Consider the following 18,308-nt stretch of genomic DNA (forward strand, 5'->3'; position numbering starts at 1 on the left):
CTTGAAATATAAAGTTATTGTCACAACTTTCATTTTAGTTTCATTTTCACAAGTCTTAGGAATAAAATGTGTGGCCCTTGCTTTTCTTTTTTCTTTTCTTTTAAAGACAGTCCTGCTCTGTCACCCAGGCTAGAGTGTGCAGTGGCGCGATCTCAGCTCACTGCAGCCTCCACCTCCTAAGTTCAAAGGATTCTTCTGCCTCAGCCTCCTGAGTAGCTGGGATTACAGGTGCCAGCTACCGTGACCAGCTAATTTTTGTAGTTTTAGTGGAGACGGGGTTTCACCATCTTGACCAGGCTGGTCTCGAACTCCTTATCTTGTGATCCAGTCCCAGTGCTGGGATTATAGGCATGAGCCTCCATACCCAGCCTGTTTTGTTTTCTTTGAGACAGGGTCTCACTCCAGGCTGGAGTGCAGCCTCCATGGCACACTGCAGCCTCCTGGGCTCAATAGATTCTCCAACCTCAGCCTCCCACATAGCTTGGACTACAGGTGTGTGGCACCAAACCTGACTAATTTTTAAATTTTTTGCAGAGATGGTGTCCCGTTATGTTGCCCAGGCTGGTCTTGAACTCCTGGACTCAAGCCATCTTGGCCTCCCAAAGTGATGGGATTACAGGAGTGAGCCACTGTACCCTGCCGGCCTTTCCTTAAAATATTCAAGAGCACCAGTTTTCTTTCCATCCATTGAGAGAATAGAGCATGGACATTTCTCTCATTGCTCAATTCCATAGACTCTCATATGGCCAAGGCATTCTTTATTGTGAATGCTTTTATTTAAGGGTGTTGAACTCAATTAGGAATATGTGAAAAGATCTGGGATTTAAACATTTGTATATTCAAATGGTAAAATGAATTAAATGAAAAACTGTTGAGATGGGGTATTACTGTAGTTCCTTTAGTACATTGCACTGTAGTCTAACAGGGATAACTACACAGTATATGCTCAACCTTATAATTTCTCAGTCAATAACAGCTTTTATCTCTTGTGTTACCCTACTCAGGTGATTTTTGTTCTAGGTGAGCAAATAACATTTATTGAGTGCGTGGTATGTGCCAAACATTGCTTTATATACTTTCCATGTATTAAATTAAGTAAACTTAACTCTCATACTGTATTTCTTTCACATGGGCACATCTTTCATTCCTTAATTAAGTTACACATTAACCTAGTAAGTAGTTACTGCATCTGTTTCCTGCTGTACTGTGGGAATGGTGGTAGGCGCTGGAGATTAAGCAGGATACAGAATAAGCACAGTCCTTATCTTCCTATAGCTGTTAAGTGGGGAAAACAAACATTAGCAGAAAATATTGATTACATGCAAATAAAAAGAACTCTGAAGAAGAGTACAGGGTACTATGAATATATATAAATAACAGTGTGCCTCAGGCCATTATTATGCTTCTAAAGATCTCTATAAAGTGTGGTTTGACGGCTAAAGATAAAAGCTGATTGAAATCAGAATCAGGCCAGCCGGGCACAGTGGCTCATGCCTGTAATCCCAGTGCTTTGGGAGGCTGAGGCGGGCGGATCACCCCAGGTCGTTAGTTCGAGATCAGCCTGACCAACATGGAGAAACCCCTTCTGTACTAAAAATACAAAATTAGCCGGATGTGGTGTTGCATTCCTGTAATCCCAGCTACTTAGGAGACTGAGGCAAGAGAATCGCTTGAACCCGGGAGGCAGAGGTTGCAGTAAGCTGAGATCGCGCCATTGCACTCCAGCCTGGGTGACAAGAGTGAAACTCTGTCTCTACAAAAAAAAAAAAAGAAAAGAAAAGAAAAGAATCAGAAGAATCAGGCATGCTGGGAGTCCCCCTTAAGAGAGTTATTTTCTCTTACCTTATCAGCAATATATTAACAATTCCCTAAGCCTCTCAGCAGAGATTGTACAGGAAAGCACTTCTGAAAGCCTTGGCTAATATTTTTAACCAGCCGATGCACACACACTATTGCCAATTATATCCATTGTGTATGAACTTTTCTCTAACTGCACAGCCATGTATCTGTGCTGTAGCGTAAGTCCATGTTGTCAGATGAGTGATTGGAACCCAGGCTTCTCTGACATCAGGAAGCTTCTCCACATCACCCTACATGGTGGAGCCCAAGTTTATCAGGGCTGTCGGTCAGGGAAGGCATCTCTGAGGGCCATATACTTAGGGTAGGATCCTGTTAAACATTAGCCGATTAGCATTAGAGAGTAATGCATGGTATTGCATGTCATCTTGATGCTGGAGAGTCTGATAGTTTTGAAGAGCCCAAAGAAGGGCAGTGTCACTGGATTATTGTGAACTAATAAAGAAGTGGGGCCAAATGTGGTTGGGGAGGTAAGGAACAGTGGCTGAACTTATTGCATGTGGATTTGTTACATTACTTAATAGTTTGATGAGAAAATACACTATTATATACAAATATATTTTTAGTGATAGTCTCATATATTTCTATCTGGAAATCGAGTGATATTCCAAAGATATAGACTATAGTATTATAATGAAAAAACTCAAAATGCATTGTTTTTTTTTTTTTTTCCTGTAATGTTATAATAATGCCATTTTTATCCAAAAGGGGGCATATCTAAATGTATAGTATAGGGACTGGGCATGGTGGCTCATGCCTGTAATCCCAGCACTTTGGGAGGCTGAGGCTGGTGGATCACTTGAGGTCAGGAGTTCAAGACCAGGATGGCCAACATGGTGAAACCCTGTCTGTACTAAAAATACAAAAATTAGCCGGACATCATGGCACATGCATGTAATCCCAGCCACCCGGGAGGCTGAGGCAGGAGAATTGGTTGAACCCGGGAGGCGGAGGTTACAGTGGCCCAAGATTGCACCACTGCACTCCAGCCTAGGTGTCAAAGAGAGACTCTGTCTCAAAAAAAAAAAAAAGTATACTGTAGGGAAAATGTTATGAAAGAAGTCTTTATGGCTGGGCGCAATGGCTCATGCCTGTAATCCCAGCACTTTGGGAGGCCGAGGCAGGCAGATCACGAGGTCAAGTGATTGAGACCATCCTGGCCAACATGCTGAAACCCTGTCTCTACTAAAAATACAAAAATTAGCTGGGCGTGGTGGCGTGCATCATCTGTAGTCCCGGCTACTCAGGAGGCTGAGGCAGGAAAATCACTTGAACCTAGGATGTGGAGGTTGCAGTGAGCTGAGATCACGCCACTGCACTCTGGCCTGGCGACAGAGTAAGACTCTGTCTCAAAAAAAAAAAAAAGAGCGGTCTTTATCATGTGATTTTGGGTAAACTAGTTACTGTTGACCTTTACTAAATTTAAAATCCAGCCTTTTACGTATGCTGTGGTGTTGTCAGATTAGATTATATTTGATTATGGACAAAGAGAGAATCTATTTTGAATTCTTACACTATGCCAGACAGATGATGGACATTTTATGTATGTCTTTTGATCCTCACATTGATACTTCCAGGTATGTATTGATAAACTCTTTTTTTTTCTTTTCTTTTCTTTCTTTCTTTTTTTTTTTTTGAGATTGAGTCTCACTCTTGTCACCCAGGCTGGAGTGCAGTGGCATGATCTCGGCTCACTGCAGCCTCCGCCTCCCAAGTTCAAGTTATTCTCCTGCCTTAGCCTCCCCAGTAGCTGGGATTATAGGCAGGTGCCACCATGCCTAGCTAATTTTTTTTTTTTTTGTATTTTTAGTACAGTCGGGGTTTTGCCGTGTTGAGTGGTCTCTAACTCCTGACCTCAAGCGATTCGCCACTTCGGCCTCCCAAAGTGCTGGGATTACAGGTGTGAGCCACTGTGCCCGGCCTCATATTGGTAAATTCTATAACTGAAGCTTAGAGGCTTATATAACTTGATATATAAAGGGCTAAAGCCAAACTTTGAACCCAGGTTTGCTTTATTTCTGTAGCCTGTATTTTTTCTACTCCCCATGATACCTGCAGAATGATCCTGATGTCTGTTGTATTTGCATCTTGCTTCTGCATGCTGCTTAATATATGTTACGATGTGGTAAATAGACCATGTGAAAGAGTGGGAGAGCACTCAAATAAAGAGTTTGGGGTTCTGGCTCTAATTCACTGCTGTCTGTTCACTAACTGCCTAAAATGGGCCTCAGTAAGATGTAAGCCTCATAGGAAAGACCGTGGTCCTTGATTTGGTCACTACTTTATGCATAGAACAGACCCTTAGTTAACAATTATGTTGAGTAAACAAGTAAATGAATATCTGGTACTGTGCTATGTGATGTCTGTCTGTCTATCTATCTATCTATCTATCTATCTATCTATCTATCTATATATTTTTTAGACAAGGTCTCACTCTGTTGCCCAGGCTGGAGTGCAGTAGTGTGATCATGGCTTACAGCAGCCTCAACATCCCTGGACTCAGGTGATCCTCCCCACTCAGCCTCCTGAGTAGCTGAGACCAAAGGCACATGCAACCGTGCATAGCTATCTATCTATCTATCTATCTATCTATCTATCTATCTATCTACCATCTATTTATCTCTCTATCATCTTTTTTAAATGCATAAAGAATATGGAGAGATTGGGAATGAAATCAATAAGTGTGAGAGATTCTGGAAAGTAAATGACTCAGACATATGTGATATGTGTTCTGACTAATAATTCATCCATAAATCTTGGCACACTTAAACATCAAGAAGAATTATACTGAGCAATCAAATGAACAAAGACATATTGACCGTATGTGTAGTGTTGTATTAGGTACCATAATAGGTTACTCTATAAGGAATGATTTCCTTCCCTAGATTAGATGTATATGCATGGAAAAATTAGAAAATAAAAATAACAGAAAACTGAATAAAATTAAGTGGTATGTTTTGTTGCAGATAATACATCAGATTGGAAGATAAAACATCTTTAATTTTTTCTTGAGGATTAACAACATTGGAACACTCATGATTTGGATGATCCTAGAGGCTTGGAACTTGGGAATGTGTGTTTGTCTGTGTGTGTTTGTGTGTGTATATGTCTATATATGTGATGCTGGCAATGAAGGCAGTTCTTTGCAAGCAGCTGAGAGTGGCAGATATATGAGGGCAAGGTGATATGATGGCAGTCATTAGATGTTTCTTTGAGAACTTCCATGGTAGGAATAGCCTCTTATTCAACTCTGTGTCCTAGTTTCCAGTACAATAAATGCTCCTCACAATTTTAAAAAACTTAATTAATAACATCTTCAGAATCTATTTATGGCTTACACTGAATCTGTTGGAGAGAAGTTTTTATTGCAACTTGATGATGTAATGTATAGGCCAAGTGTGGTGGCTCATGCCTGTAATTCCAGCAGAATCTCTGGGAGGCTGAGGCAGGTGGATCACTTTAGGTTAGGAGTTCGAGACCATCCTAGCCAACGTGGTGAAGCCCTGTCTCTACCAAAAATACAAAAATTAGCCAGGTGCAGTGGCAGGTTCCTGTAATCCCAGCTATTTGGGAGGCTGAGGCAAGAGAATCACTTGAACCTGGGAGGTGGAGGTTGCTGTGAGCCCAGATCACGCCACTACACTCCAGCCTGGGTGACTGAGTGAGACTCTGTCTCAAAACAAAACAAAACAAAACAAAACAAAATAAAATTAAAATATGTAAAGTATAAGTGTGGTTCAGGGTAGGACTTCAAGGAAGCGGTAGGACTTGAGTTGCATGGTGTCTGGAAAGGTAGATAGAATGTGGATGGATTAAGACATTGCTAGACATTCCCAGGGGAGATCACACAGTGGGAAACAAATACAAAGAAGCAGGAAGGAATCAGGCAGACTTAGCGAAAACAATCGGCCAGTCACAGAGGCGCTGAGAGTTAAGGTTTTAGAACATAAGGGGAAGGTTGTTTTAGGCCTTATGTTGGCAAGTCTTCAAGGTCAAGTAAAGAAGTTGGGAGGTTGTTTGCTCAAAGTGAAGTTCAGAAGATGTTTCAGAAGGGGAGTGATATGATGAAAGCTGTGCTTCGTAAGATGAGTTTGGCCCAAGTGTGCAGGATGGATTAAATCAAGTTTACAAGCATTGCTCCTTAGATATTTATCTCCTCCTTTAAAAACGAAGAAAAAACAAAATTACACAAAGAGAAATTGCTCTTACGTTGCTGTCAAAAGTCACCGTATTATGCTTAGTTTATATTTTATTTATTTTTTGAAGAGGTAATACATTCACATAATACTAAATCCACAAGATATATAAGTAGGTGGGCCGTATACTTCATCATATAAACCAGGACACTTTTGAGAGAGAGAGAGCGGGAACGTCCTCTGTATGATTACATTGGGACATAAACTGGGTCTTTTTCCTTGAGTGTCTAACAGTCCACAATATAAATCTCCTTTCCTCTATGCCCATCCCACCTTATTCTCTTCCTCCAAAGAAATCCATATTACCAGTTCTTTTTTGTACCTTTCCAGAGATATTCTATTCAAAACCAAGCAAAATAGTCTTCCTCTTTAAACTATTTTGTTGTTGTTACTGAGACAGAGTCTCACTCTTGTTGCCTAGGCTGGAGTGCAGTTGTATGATCTTGTCTCACTGCAACCTTCACCTCCCGGATTCAAGCAATTCTCCTGCCTCAGCCTCCCAAGTAGCTGGCATTACAGGCACCCGCCACCACGCCCGGCTAATTTTTTTTTGTATTTTTAGTAGAGATGGGGTTTCACCATGTTGGCCAGGCTGGTTTCAAACTCCCAACCTCAAGTGATCTGCCTACCTTGGCCTCCCAAAGTGCTAGGATTATAGGTGTTAGCCACCGCGCCTGGCCATGAACTTTTTTTTTAATTTAAAATTTTTATAGGTACATAGTAGACACACACACACACACACACACACACACACATACACACACACATATATATATATATATATTTTTTCGAAACAGAGTCTCGCTCTGTCGCCTAGGCTGAAGTGCAGTGGCGTGATCTCGGCTCACTGCAAGCCCCGCCCCTTGGGTTCACACCATTCTCCTGTCGCAGTCTCCCGAGTAGCTGGAACTACAGGCGTCTGCCCCCAGGCCCAGCTAATTTTTCGTATTTTTGGTAGAGATGGGGTTTCATTGTATTAGCCGGGATGGTCTTAATCTCCTGACCTCGTGATCTGCCCGCCTGGGCCTCCCAACGCCTGACATAGTAGATATATATTTATGGGGTATGTAAGATTTTTTGATAGAGGCCTACGGTATATAATATTCATATCAGGATAAATGGGGTATCCATCACCTTAAGCATTTATCATTTCTTTGCATTACAAACATTACAAGTCTTGCTCTGTCGCCCAGGCTGGAGTGCAGTGGTGCGATCATGGCTCACTGCAGTCAGGGCTCAATCAATCCTCCCATGTCAGCCTCCTGAATAGTTGGAACTACAAGCACATGCCATCATGCTCAACTAATTTTGTAGTTTTGTAGAGGTGGGGTCTCTCCATGATGCCCAGGCTTGGTTCGATGATTTTTTTTTTTTTTAAAGATATACACTTGGATAGACGCTACTCAGTTTAAGATATAGTATATTTCCATCACTCTGGAAAGTTTCTTTTTTTATTCCCAAACAATACTACCTCCTCCAGAGATAACCACTATTTTTGACTTCTAATACTCTATGCTAGCTTAACTTCTCTAAGTAGGTTCTTTTTTTTTCTCTTTGAGACGGAGTCTTGCTTTGTCATCCAGGCTGGAGTGTAGTGGCGCAACCTTGGCTCACTGCAACCTCCAGCTCCAGGGTTCACGTGATTCTTGTGCCTCAACCTCCTGAGTAGCTGGGATTACAGGTGCTTGCCATGACACCTGGCTGATTTTTGTATTTTTGGTAGAGACCAGGTTTCACCATGTTGACTGGGGTGATCTTGAACTCCTGGGCTCAAGTGATCTGCCTGCCTTGGCCTCCCAAAGTGCTGGGATTACAGATGTGAGCCACCTCACCGGGCCTAGTATGTTCTGATTTATGGCTGATTTCTTTTGCTTAATTGAAGGCTTTCTTTTTTCTTTTTTTTTTTTTGAGATGGAGTCTTGCTCTGTTGCCCAGACTGGAGGGCAGCGTTGCGATCTCAGCTCACTGCAACCTCTGCCTCCAGCGTTCAAGCGATTCTCGTGCCTGAGCTTCCCGACTAGCTGGGATGATTACAGGCACTCACCACCATGCCTGGCTATTTTTTTTGTATTTTTGGTAGAGACGGGGTTTTGCCATGTTGGCCAGGCTTGTCTTGAACTCCTGGTCTCTAGCAATCCGTCCACCTCAGCCTCCCAAATTGCTGGGATTACAGGTGTGAGCCACCGTGCTTGTACTAATTGAAGGCTTGTAATGTTCATTCAATTTTGTGTGTATCAGTGGTGTGTTTTTACTGTGTGTATTGTATTACATTTTATGAATATACCACAGAGTATTCACATTGCTATTGATCAACACTTGAGTTGATCACCACCACGCCCGGTCTATAGTTTTGATTCTTACTTTTAGGGTTACCTAAACTGAATGTTCTGCATTGTATTTTATTTTAGATCATATTTCATAGAGATTATCTTATTATCAATGCACTTGCTTTTATTGTGTCTATACCTATGGATGTACTGTAGTTTATTTAACCTCCTCTTGCTGGGCAGTTAGTTTCTTTCCATTATTTTACTAACACTGTAACACTACAGGGAACATCCTTGCACGTATATAATTTTCTACATGTGCAGTTATTATTATTATATTTTTTTGAGATGGAGTCTCTCTCTGTTGCCCAGGCTAGGGTGCGGTGGTGAGATCTTGGCTTCAGGCATGAGCCACCGCACCTGGCCCCACATGTACAATTATATCTTTAGGAAAAATCCCTAGAAGGAGGCTGTGGTGTCAACAGATTAGTTCATTTGTATTTTTGATAGGTATTTGTATTTTATAAGATTGAACCAATTTATACTCCTATCAGCAAAGTTTGAGAATAAAAACATGTTTTAAGTTAGAAATATCTATGCTAATAAACAAGTAGAGATGTGGCCCCTTCCAACACACAGACACACATACTCTCTTTCTCTCTCTCTCTCTCTCTCTCTCTCTCTCTCTCTCTCTCTCCCTCTCTCTCCTCTGTTTCTCTCTTAAAAATTCAACTGTATTTGCTATGGGTTAAAATATATGTTCCCTGGACTGGACATGGTGGCTTATGCCTGTAATCCTAGCACTTTGGGTGGCCAAGGTGAGAGGATTGCTTGAGCCCAGGAGTTTGAGACCAGTCTTGCCAACATAGGAAGACCCTGTCTCTAGTAAAAATTTTAAAAATTTGCCAGGTGTTGTGGCGTGAACCTGCGGTCCCAGCTACTCAGGCAGCTGAGGTGGGAGGATTACTTGAGCCCAGGGGATAGAGGCTGCAGTGAGCCATGATCTTGCCACTGCACTCCAGCCTGGACAACTGAGTGAGACCTTGTCTAAAAAAAAAAAAAACACCAAAAAACTATATATATGTAGAATATATTAAATACCAATATTACATATAATATGATAAAGTATATAATATGTATAAAACTATATAACATATTCCGCAAGAAAGGTGTCATGTATTTCTACATCTTCAGTGCCTAGGAAAGAACTTCACGCTTAATAAATATTATAGGAATTATGGGTTCTTACGCATATAAAATATATTTCTTATTTTATGACTTAGGATATTTCCTTGATTTTAATCTTAACCATTATAAGTATTAGTTCACTAACAAAAGAGGCTAGTCTAGGTTAAGTAATGAAGTTTTTCTTAATTCATGCACCTTTCTAACATGGCACTTCTTAAACATATCTGACCATTGATTACAGTCAGAATTAGAGTCAGAGTTAATGGTGGAATAACTTAACTGCTCAGTTTTATTTATACTTTATTTTAATTGACTTTCTGTGTGTGTGTGACAGAACCTCACTTTGTCACCCAGTCTGGAGTGCAGTGGTGCAATCTCGGCTCACTGCAACCTCTGCCTCCTGGGTTCATGAGATTCTCCTGCCTCAACCTCCTGAGTAGCTGGGACTACAGGCATGTACTACCATGCCCGGATAATTTTTGTATTTTTAGTAGAGATGGGATTTCACTATGTTGGCTAGGCTGATCTCAAACTCCTGACCTTAGGTGATCAGCCTGCCTTGGCCTCCCGAAGTGCCGGGATTATAGGTGTGAGCCACTGCGCCCGGCTTAATTGACTTTTAAAAGTAGTTATTCTTGGGCCAGACACGGTGACTTATGCCTGTAATCCTGGCACTTTGGAAGGTTGATGCAAGAGGATTGCTTGAGTTCAGGAGTTCGAGACCAGCCTGGGCAATGTGGCAAAACCCCATGACTACAAAAATTACAAAAAAATTAGCAGGGCGTGGAGGTGCCTGCCTTTAGTCCCAGCTACTCTGGAGGCTAAGGTGGGAGGATTTCTTGAGCCCAGGAGATGGAGGTTGTAGTGAACCAAGATAGTGCTACTGCCCTCCAGCCTGGGGAACAGAGCAAGATCTTGTCTTTTTTTTTTTTAAGTAATTATTCTTATATATAATACATATTTATTATAAAACTGAGACAATGTCACAAATTATCCTCATCTCATCAGTCAGAAGTTCCCAGTGTTAATAGTTAGTAAGCATCAATCTCGACATATGTTTATGCTTATACGTTGGCATATTCATAGCATATGATGAACAAAAATTATTTGATAAGGATGAGATCATAACATTCTTGCTAGTTTAAAATAAATAAGTATACAATTTAATTGAATTTAACAGAGGAACAATTAATTGAAGTGTAATAGAGGGTATTGCTCCCATTTGGCTAAATGTTTCTTCTTTACAAAAGTAATCATTACTAAAAGATCCTGTGGAGGTTGAGAGATTATGAAAACCCTTAAGACGATGGGGTCATTTCATGCTGCTGCTTCTTTTTTTTTTTTTTTGAGACAGGGTCTCACTCTGTTGCCCAGGCTGGAGTGCAGTGGTGCGATCTTGGCTCATTGCAACCTCTGTCCCCCAGGTTCAAGTGATTCTCCTGTCTCAGCCTCCCAAGGCCCCTGCCACTGTGCCTAGCTAATTTTGGTTTTAGTGGAGATGGGGATTTCACCATCTTGACCAGGCTGGTCTCGAACTCCTGACCTTGTGATCCATCTGCCCCGGCCTCCCAAAGTGCTGGGATTACAGGTGTGAGCCACCGTGTCCGGCCTCATTTCATTCTTCTTTAACTATTGCCTACATGTTCCATCATGTATTGATTTCATACTCTGAGAAATGATTAGCATTCGAACATTCGTTCCTTCCATCTTCCGTCTCTTCACTTCCCAATTGCTGCTGATTAACTACTTGTACTTAGTCAAAGTTTACTTCACCTTTATACTTAAATACTTTTACTTAGTAAGTGCTGTCAAGTACTTTTACTTACTTTGCATAACCGAACTCTAGTCAAGTTCCCTAACATTTAGATTCTATACTGCAACAATAATTCCACCAATTGGCAGTTGACCGAGGTAAGGCATAGAAGTGGGATGAGGTTGAAGAGAATGTACCATAGGAGGCCAAGCCTTGCGGGGCTGAGTGCTGTCCTTATAGGGTTCAGGGGTCAGCCCTCTTCCCAAGACCACAGCCGATTCCCTATGCTAGGCATCCTCCACCCAGGCAAGGGTGCGTCCCACTCCCACATGAAGCTACGTGGCAAATCCTGGCAACACCTTTGGTCTTGGTTCTGGGTCTGAGACTTTCTCCTCTGAGGGTATTTTTGTTGACTTTTCCCAGTGTTAATTTATTATTTCATTGTATTTTCCGCCTCTTAGAGATTTTTAGTAGGATAATTCAGATTCAGTCTACTGGCCTTTCTTCCCCTCAGTATTGGCTTGGTAAAGAAGGAGTAATGAGGCGCTGTCCACACAGGCAGCACTTCAGTCTTTTGCTTGGCTTTATCCTTTCAAGTCCATAACATGAGTTTGTTCTCCTTTCTTTGATTGTTAATAGGACCAATTTGTATGACCTAGGAAACTTAAAAAAAACAAAGAAAGAAATAAGTAGAGATGTTTTTGAGAAAAAATGTGTTGGTAGAATTCTGCCTTAATGTGTTTGTTCACCACCAGAAAACTGAAGAGATTTTCAATATTACTTCTATCTTTATGAATGAAATGATGTACTTAACATATTATTTGTTAAAATTATACTTCTATAGATCATATAAAGATTTCAGGATAAAAAAATCTTAAGATAAACTATGAGTTGATAAACTATAGTTTTTTTTTTTTTTTTGAGACAGGGTCTCATTCTGTTGCCCAGGTTGGAGTATAGTGGCACAGTCACTGCAGCGTCAACCTCCTGGGCTGAAGCGATCCTCCCACCTCAGCCTCCCAGGTAGCTGGGGTATAGGCACGCACCATCACGCCTGGCTAATTTTTTGTTAGCTAGGGGTTTTTTGTTACCTAGGCTGGTCTCTAACTCCTGGGCTCAAGCGATCTGCCTGCCTCAGCCTTCCAAAGTGCTGGGATTACAGGCATGAGCCACTGTGCCTGGCCCAAAAAACTCTGGTTTTTATTGTGATAAATGTTTTGGTGTACCTTTCAAGCAATGTAAGATATTTTGTGAAACAGAACAAATTTTACTAAGAATTTTCACATACAACTATTTCAGAAATGATAGTCATCCTGAAAGTACTACATTTCAAGAATTAATATTAATAACTTACGATTCTTTTTATTTTCTATCAACTCTCAGGAATATGGTATATAATAGGGATTTGGTTTATAAAAACTTATTTTATTTTTTGAAACAGGGTCTTGCTGTGTCACCCAGGCTGGAGTGCAATGGTGCAGTCATGGCTCACTGTGGCCTCGAACTCTGGGGCTCTAAGAATCCTCCCACCTCAGCCTCCTAACTAGCTGGGACTATACACACTTGCCACAAGGCCTGACTAATTTTTTTCAGTTTTTATAGAGATGAGGATCTACTATGTTGCCCAGAGTGGTCTTGAACCCCTGGGCTCAAGTGTTCCTCCACCTCAGCCTCCCAAAATGCTGGGATTACAGGTGCGAGCCACCATGAAAGGCTAAAATTTATTAAAACTAATGAATAATATAACTGTGGAAATATAACTTTGGAAATAGTGAGGTCATTTTGATTTTTATCAGCAATTGTGTGATACAGTGCAAAGAACATGGGGTTTGGAGTTACATAGCATTTGAATGCAGGCTCTGCCATTTATTATCTGTGCAAATTTAGGCAAGCTATTTAGAGAAATTACTGTGAACCTTCCTTTTTTCATCTGTGAAATGGGGATAACATACCTATTTCTCATGGTTGTTGTGAGGATGATACCTATTAACATCTCTAAATAAGAGTATGTGCTCACTAAATGGAATTCTTGATTTATTGTACTACTAATTGGAGGTTCAGTCCTGAAAGGGTGACATCCCTTTTAGGTTGTCTGCCTACCCTCACAATGTTTCCAGTTACTCTCCAGCTCCTTATCTTCCTTTAGTTTTCTTCATAGCCATCATCTTCATGTGTGAAATTATATTTCATTCTTATTAGTTACTGTCTTTATCTACCTTTAAGATGTAAGCTTTATGAAGGCAGGGACTGGCTGTATTGTGCCCCCCAAATCTAGAACAATGCCTGGAACATAATCGGCACTCACATGTTGTTTGATCGAATGTGTAAATATATTTACTTTTTTTTTTTTTTTTTTTTTTTGAGGTGGAGTCTTGCTCCGTCACCCAGGCTGGAGTGCATTGGCTCCATCTGGGCTCACTGCAACCTCCGTGTCCTGGTGGCTGTACAGAGCCATCACACACGGCTGATTTTTCTATTTTCGGTAGAGAGGGGGTTTCGCCATGTTGGACAGGCTGGTCTTGAACTCCTGACCTCAGGTGATCTGCCCACCTCGGCCTCCAAAAGTGCTGGGATTATTGGCATGAGCCACCACACCTGGCCTACATGTTTTAAAATAACTAGATTCTTAGTTCAGGGAACCTGCAAATAAATACAGAGAAAATAAACAAGCATGTTTTTCTACCTTTATATAACTTATTTGTTGGTTGACTGAATTGACTGCTCAGTTTAGTTTAGTTCGTTCAGCTAGAATTGGATTTGTAGACTCAATCCCAGTGACTGACATTAACACTGCGGATATTTGTTATTGAAGCTCATATGATATTTCAGTTGTTATTTCATAAAAGTTATATCACTAGGTAGTTCTACTTTGGTTTTCTTATGTTTGGCCCCTAAATGGAAGGAAAGCCAAGACAAGAGTTATCTGTGAAATTTACATTGGAAAGCAAAATCTTGAAATTCCTCTAAAACCTCTTTTCTAAAACAGATTGCTAGTGAAAGATTTCACACACACACACACACACACACATACACCCATACAATTAATCCTGTTTTTTCAAGAAATAATTTTATGTCTTTTGGGGAAAGGGACTCCCCTATTTGAGATGTTTCTTTTTTTCATAGAAAGCATTTCATTTTAGAAGGATTATGTCTTATTCTGAAATACCTAATGCTTGTTAAAAGTTTATTTATTTATTTATTTACTTATTTATTTTTTTATGGCAGAGTCTTGTTCTGTCATCTAGGCTGGAGTTCAGTGATGCAATCTTGGCTCACAGCAACCTCTGCCACCTGAGTTCAAGTGATTCTTGTGCCTCATCCTCCTGAGTAGCTGGGATTACAGGTGCGCACCACCAGGCCCAGCTAAGTTTTGTATTTTTTAGTAGAGACGGGGTTTCACCATGTTGGCCAGGCTGGTCTCGAACTCCTGACCTCAGGTGATCCGCCTGCCTCAGCCTCCCAAAGTGCTGGAATTACAGGTGTAAACCACCGCGCCTGGCCAAAAATTTATTTATTTTGTAAAAGGTCATGCAATCTTCTGTAAATGTCAGGTTTTACTTCTGTTCTATTTCTCTTTCTATAATTCAAATGTCTTTTAAATAAAATGTACTTGTTCTTTTTTTATAGAAAAGGTTATTTTCAATAATTTAGCACATTTATGGTAATGATCCTTTAGTTTTAAATGACCCAAACAAAATATTTGCTTTAAAGTTTGAAAAAGAATAGTAATGAAAGGATATGTCTTCAGTTTGAACTTGTCTACAAATTGCAAGAGAAGAGAATACTGTTAGAAGGATTAGGTAAGAGATGGTTTATTTTTGCCTGGCTCAACAAAAGCTTTGAAAATAACAGGCTGAGCCTGGGCACAGTGGCTCACGCGTGTCATCCTAGCACCTAGGGAGGTCGGGGCCAGCAGATCACCTGAGGTCAGGAGTTCAAGACCTGCCTGGCCAACATGGATAAACCCCATCTCTACAAAAATACAAAAATTAGCCGGGCATGATGGCGGGTGCCTGTAATCCCAGCTACTTGGGAGGCTGAGGCGGGAGAATCACTTGAATCCAGGAGGTGGAGGTTGTAGTGAGCTGAGATCACGTCACTGTACTCCAGCCTGGGTGACAGGGCAAGACTACGTCTCAAAAAAAAAAAAAAAAAAAAAAAAGGAAATTTAAGTATACATGAACAATATAGAAATCTATAGTATAGATTGGGATAATGGTTTTAAATTACTCTCAATTGGAGGATGCTCGTTCCTGGCTACTCCACTTTCTGCAAACACTGAACCAGGGATGGTGTTCCAGGCTTCTTGCTGTCTACCTTGACATCTAGTCATGGTTCCACAACCTATGCCAACATCCACTCTACTTCTAAAATCTAGGCACATACTCTCTTTCCCACCATCATAGATAACAAACGTCCTGGCCTTTTCTCCCTCTGCCATGTTATCTGAGAACCTTGACTCTTAACAGTTTTCTTCTTAAGTTCATGTCCTGTCATTAACTTTGAGCAGTTTTAGCATTTTCATTGAAGACCTATTTAACATCTTTATTGAACAGTCATAGGAATCAGAAAACCTGGGTTTGAATTTTCATTCCATCATTTGGTGTAACATTAGACAAATTCTCTAACTTCAGTTTTTCCATCTGTAAAATAGGGAAAATATGTTTTTTTTTTTTTTTTTTTTTTTTTTTTTGAGATGGAGTCTCACTCTGTCGCCCAAGGTAGAGTGCAATGGCACGATCTTGGCTCACTGCAACCTCCACCTCCCGGGTTCGAGCAATTATCCTGCCTCAGCCTCCTGAGTATCTGGGGTTACAGGAGCACGCAACCACGCCTAGCTAATTTTTGTATTTTTAGTACAGATGGAGTTTCACCTTGTTGGTCAGGCTGGTCTCAAACTCCTGACCTCGTGATCCACCCACCTCGGCCTCCCAAAGTGCTGGTATTACAGGTGTTGAGCAACCACGCCTGGCCGGGAAAATATGTTTTTTAACTGGTAATTGTAAAGTTGTAAAGTGATGGCTGTTAGTGGCTGTGTAAATTAATGTGGCCATTATGGAACGCAGTATGGAGGTTCTTCAGAAAATTTACAGTAGAACAACTATGTGATCCAGCAGCCCCACCATTGGGCATGTACACAAACGAAATGAAATCAGTAATGTGGAAGAAATATATGCACTCCTGTGTTCATTACAACATCAACTTAAGTGTCCACAAATGAAGGAATAAATGGATAAAGAAACATGGTACATATATGCAATGGAATACTATTCAACCTTAGAAAAAACAAGGAATTCTTGTCACATGTTACAACATAAGTGAACCTGAAGGACATTATTCTAAGTGAAATAAGCCAGGCACAGAAGATAAACACTGCATGACCTCACTTATATATGGAATCTGAAAATGTCTAACTTTATAGATGTAGAGAGTAGAATGGTGGTTACCAGAGTCCTGGGGGAGGAGGGCAGGTTAGGGAGATGTTGGTCAAAGGATATAAAAATTTAGCTAGGAGGAATAAGTTCAAGAGATCTATTGTACAATATAGTTACTATATTTAATGTACAGTTGACCCTTGAATAACATAAATTTGAACTGTGTGGGCCCACTTACATGTGGAGTTTTTTCAGTCAAATGCAGATTGAGGGATACATATATACTGAGGGTCAATTTTGCATTTATTTGTGTTCTGCAGGGCCAACTGTGGATATGCGGATTTCTGCATATACCAAGGGATGGCTGTATTATAATCCTGAAAATCTCTAAGAGAGTAGATTTTTAAGTGTTATCATAATAAAATAAAAGTATATGAAGTAATACATTTCTTAATTAGCTTGATGGAGCCATTTTACAATGTGCATATGTTTCAAAATATGTTGTACACAGTACATATATACAATAAAAGAACAAATACATGGTTGTAAAGTGATGGTGCAGCATCACATGAGGTATATGTGAAACCATGCTGTAATTTGTAGTCTTATTTAGATGCCAGTTGTATGGTTATCTTTACTTATCAACATTCATTTGCTCAACCCACTCATATATCCACATTTTGTATTTTGCGTTATTTGTGAAGATTCTATTTTTGGTTTTATTCTCTAATTGCATCTTTTGTATCACAAATTTCTTGACCTTATTAGCTCTTTTGGTATTTTAAACACTTTCACTCATTTATTTAGTCATTGAACTCCTAGCTTCACTTTTGCTACTACTGTTCATAATTAAGAAGCAATAGGATAGTGGGTCTGTTCACTATGTCAGTTCTGAGCTTGAAGTATCCTAGGCTGTAGCAATGGTTTTCATCTGGAGATAGTAAAACTCTAGGGAAATTTTAAAATGATATGTGGGATATTTCATTTGCTATTGACACTAGTGCTTGGGTATGAATTAAACATCCTTAATGTATGGGACAGGCCCATGAATCTAAATTTTTCTTGCAAAATGCCAATAGTGCTTCTATTGAGAGCACTACTAGGTGTGCAGGATTTCTATCCATCCTTTATGACATGGTTCTTAACTCTGTTAGATTTGTTTTACCATTTTTTTCCTTTGTGCTTCTATATGTTTTTACTTATGCTGCTAATATATATCTGTTTGCCTTCCTCTTTAGAATATTAGTGGCTGAATTGAGAGAAAGTCTTTGGGACATTCCTTTTGTATATCTAGAATATAACACAGACCCACCATGGAGTTGGTGCTTATTATTTGCCATATATGAATTTGGAATCTTATAATTGTTCTAGGAAACATTCCGCTTCAGTTTGATTATAAGAAGCTGCTACATGGTAGCCATAGCTATGGCACTTGATTCTGTCTAGAGTTCTTTTTTTTATTTTTATTTTTATTTTAAAAAATAAATTTTAATTGCTAATTATTGTTCTTTTTTTTTCTTCTTTTTTAAATTATTATTGTACTTTAAGTTCTAGGGTACATGTGCATAACATGCAGATTTGTTACTTATGTATACTTGTGCCATGTTGGTGTGCTGCACCCATCAACTTGTCATTTACATCAGGTATAACTCCCAATGCAATCCCTCCCCCC

The 18,308-nt window shown here is 40.1% G+C and overlaps 1 protein-coding gene across 3 annotated transcripts in view; it reads left to right on the forward strand.

Moving 5' to 3' along the window:
* The window catches only part of SUGCT (succinyl-CoA:glutarate-CoA transferase), a 732,347-nt gene that overhangs the window by 98,071 nt on the left and 615,968 nt on the right, over positions 1–18,308 (forward strand). The window lies entirely within an intron of this gene.

Source organism: Rhinopithecus bieti, unplaced genomic scaffold (genome assembly GCF_001698545.2).
Source record: "Rhinopithecus bieti isolate Rb0 unplaced genomic scaffold, ASM169854v2 scaffold_2439, whole genome shotgun sequence".
Lineage (NCBI taxonomy): Eukaryota > Metazoa > Chordata > Mammalia > Primates > Cercopithecidae > Rhinopithecus > Rhinopithecus bieti.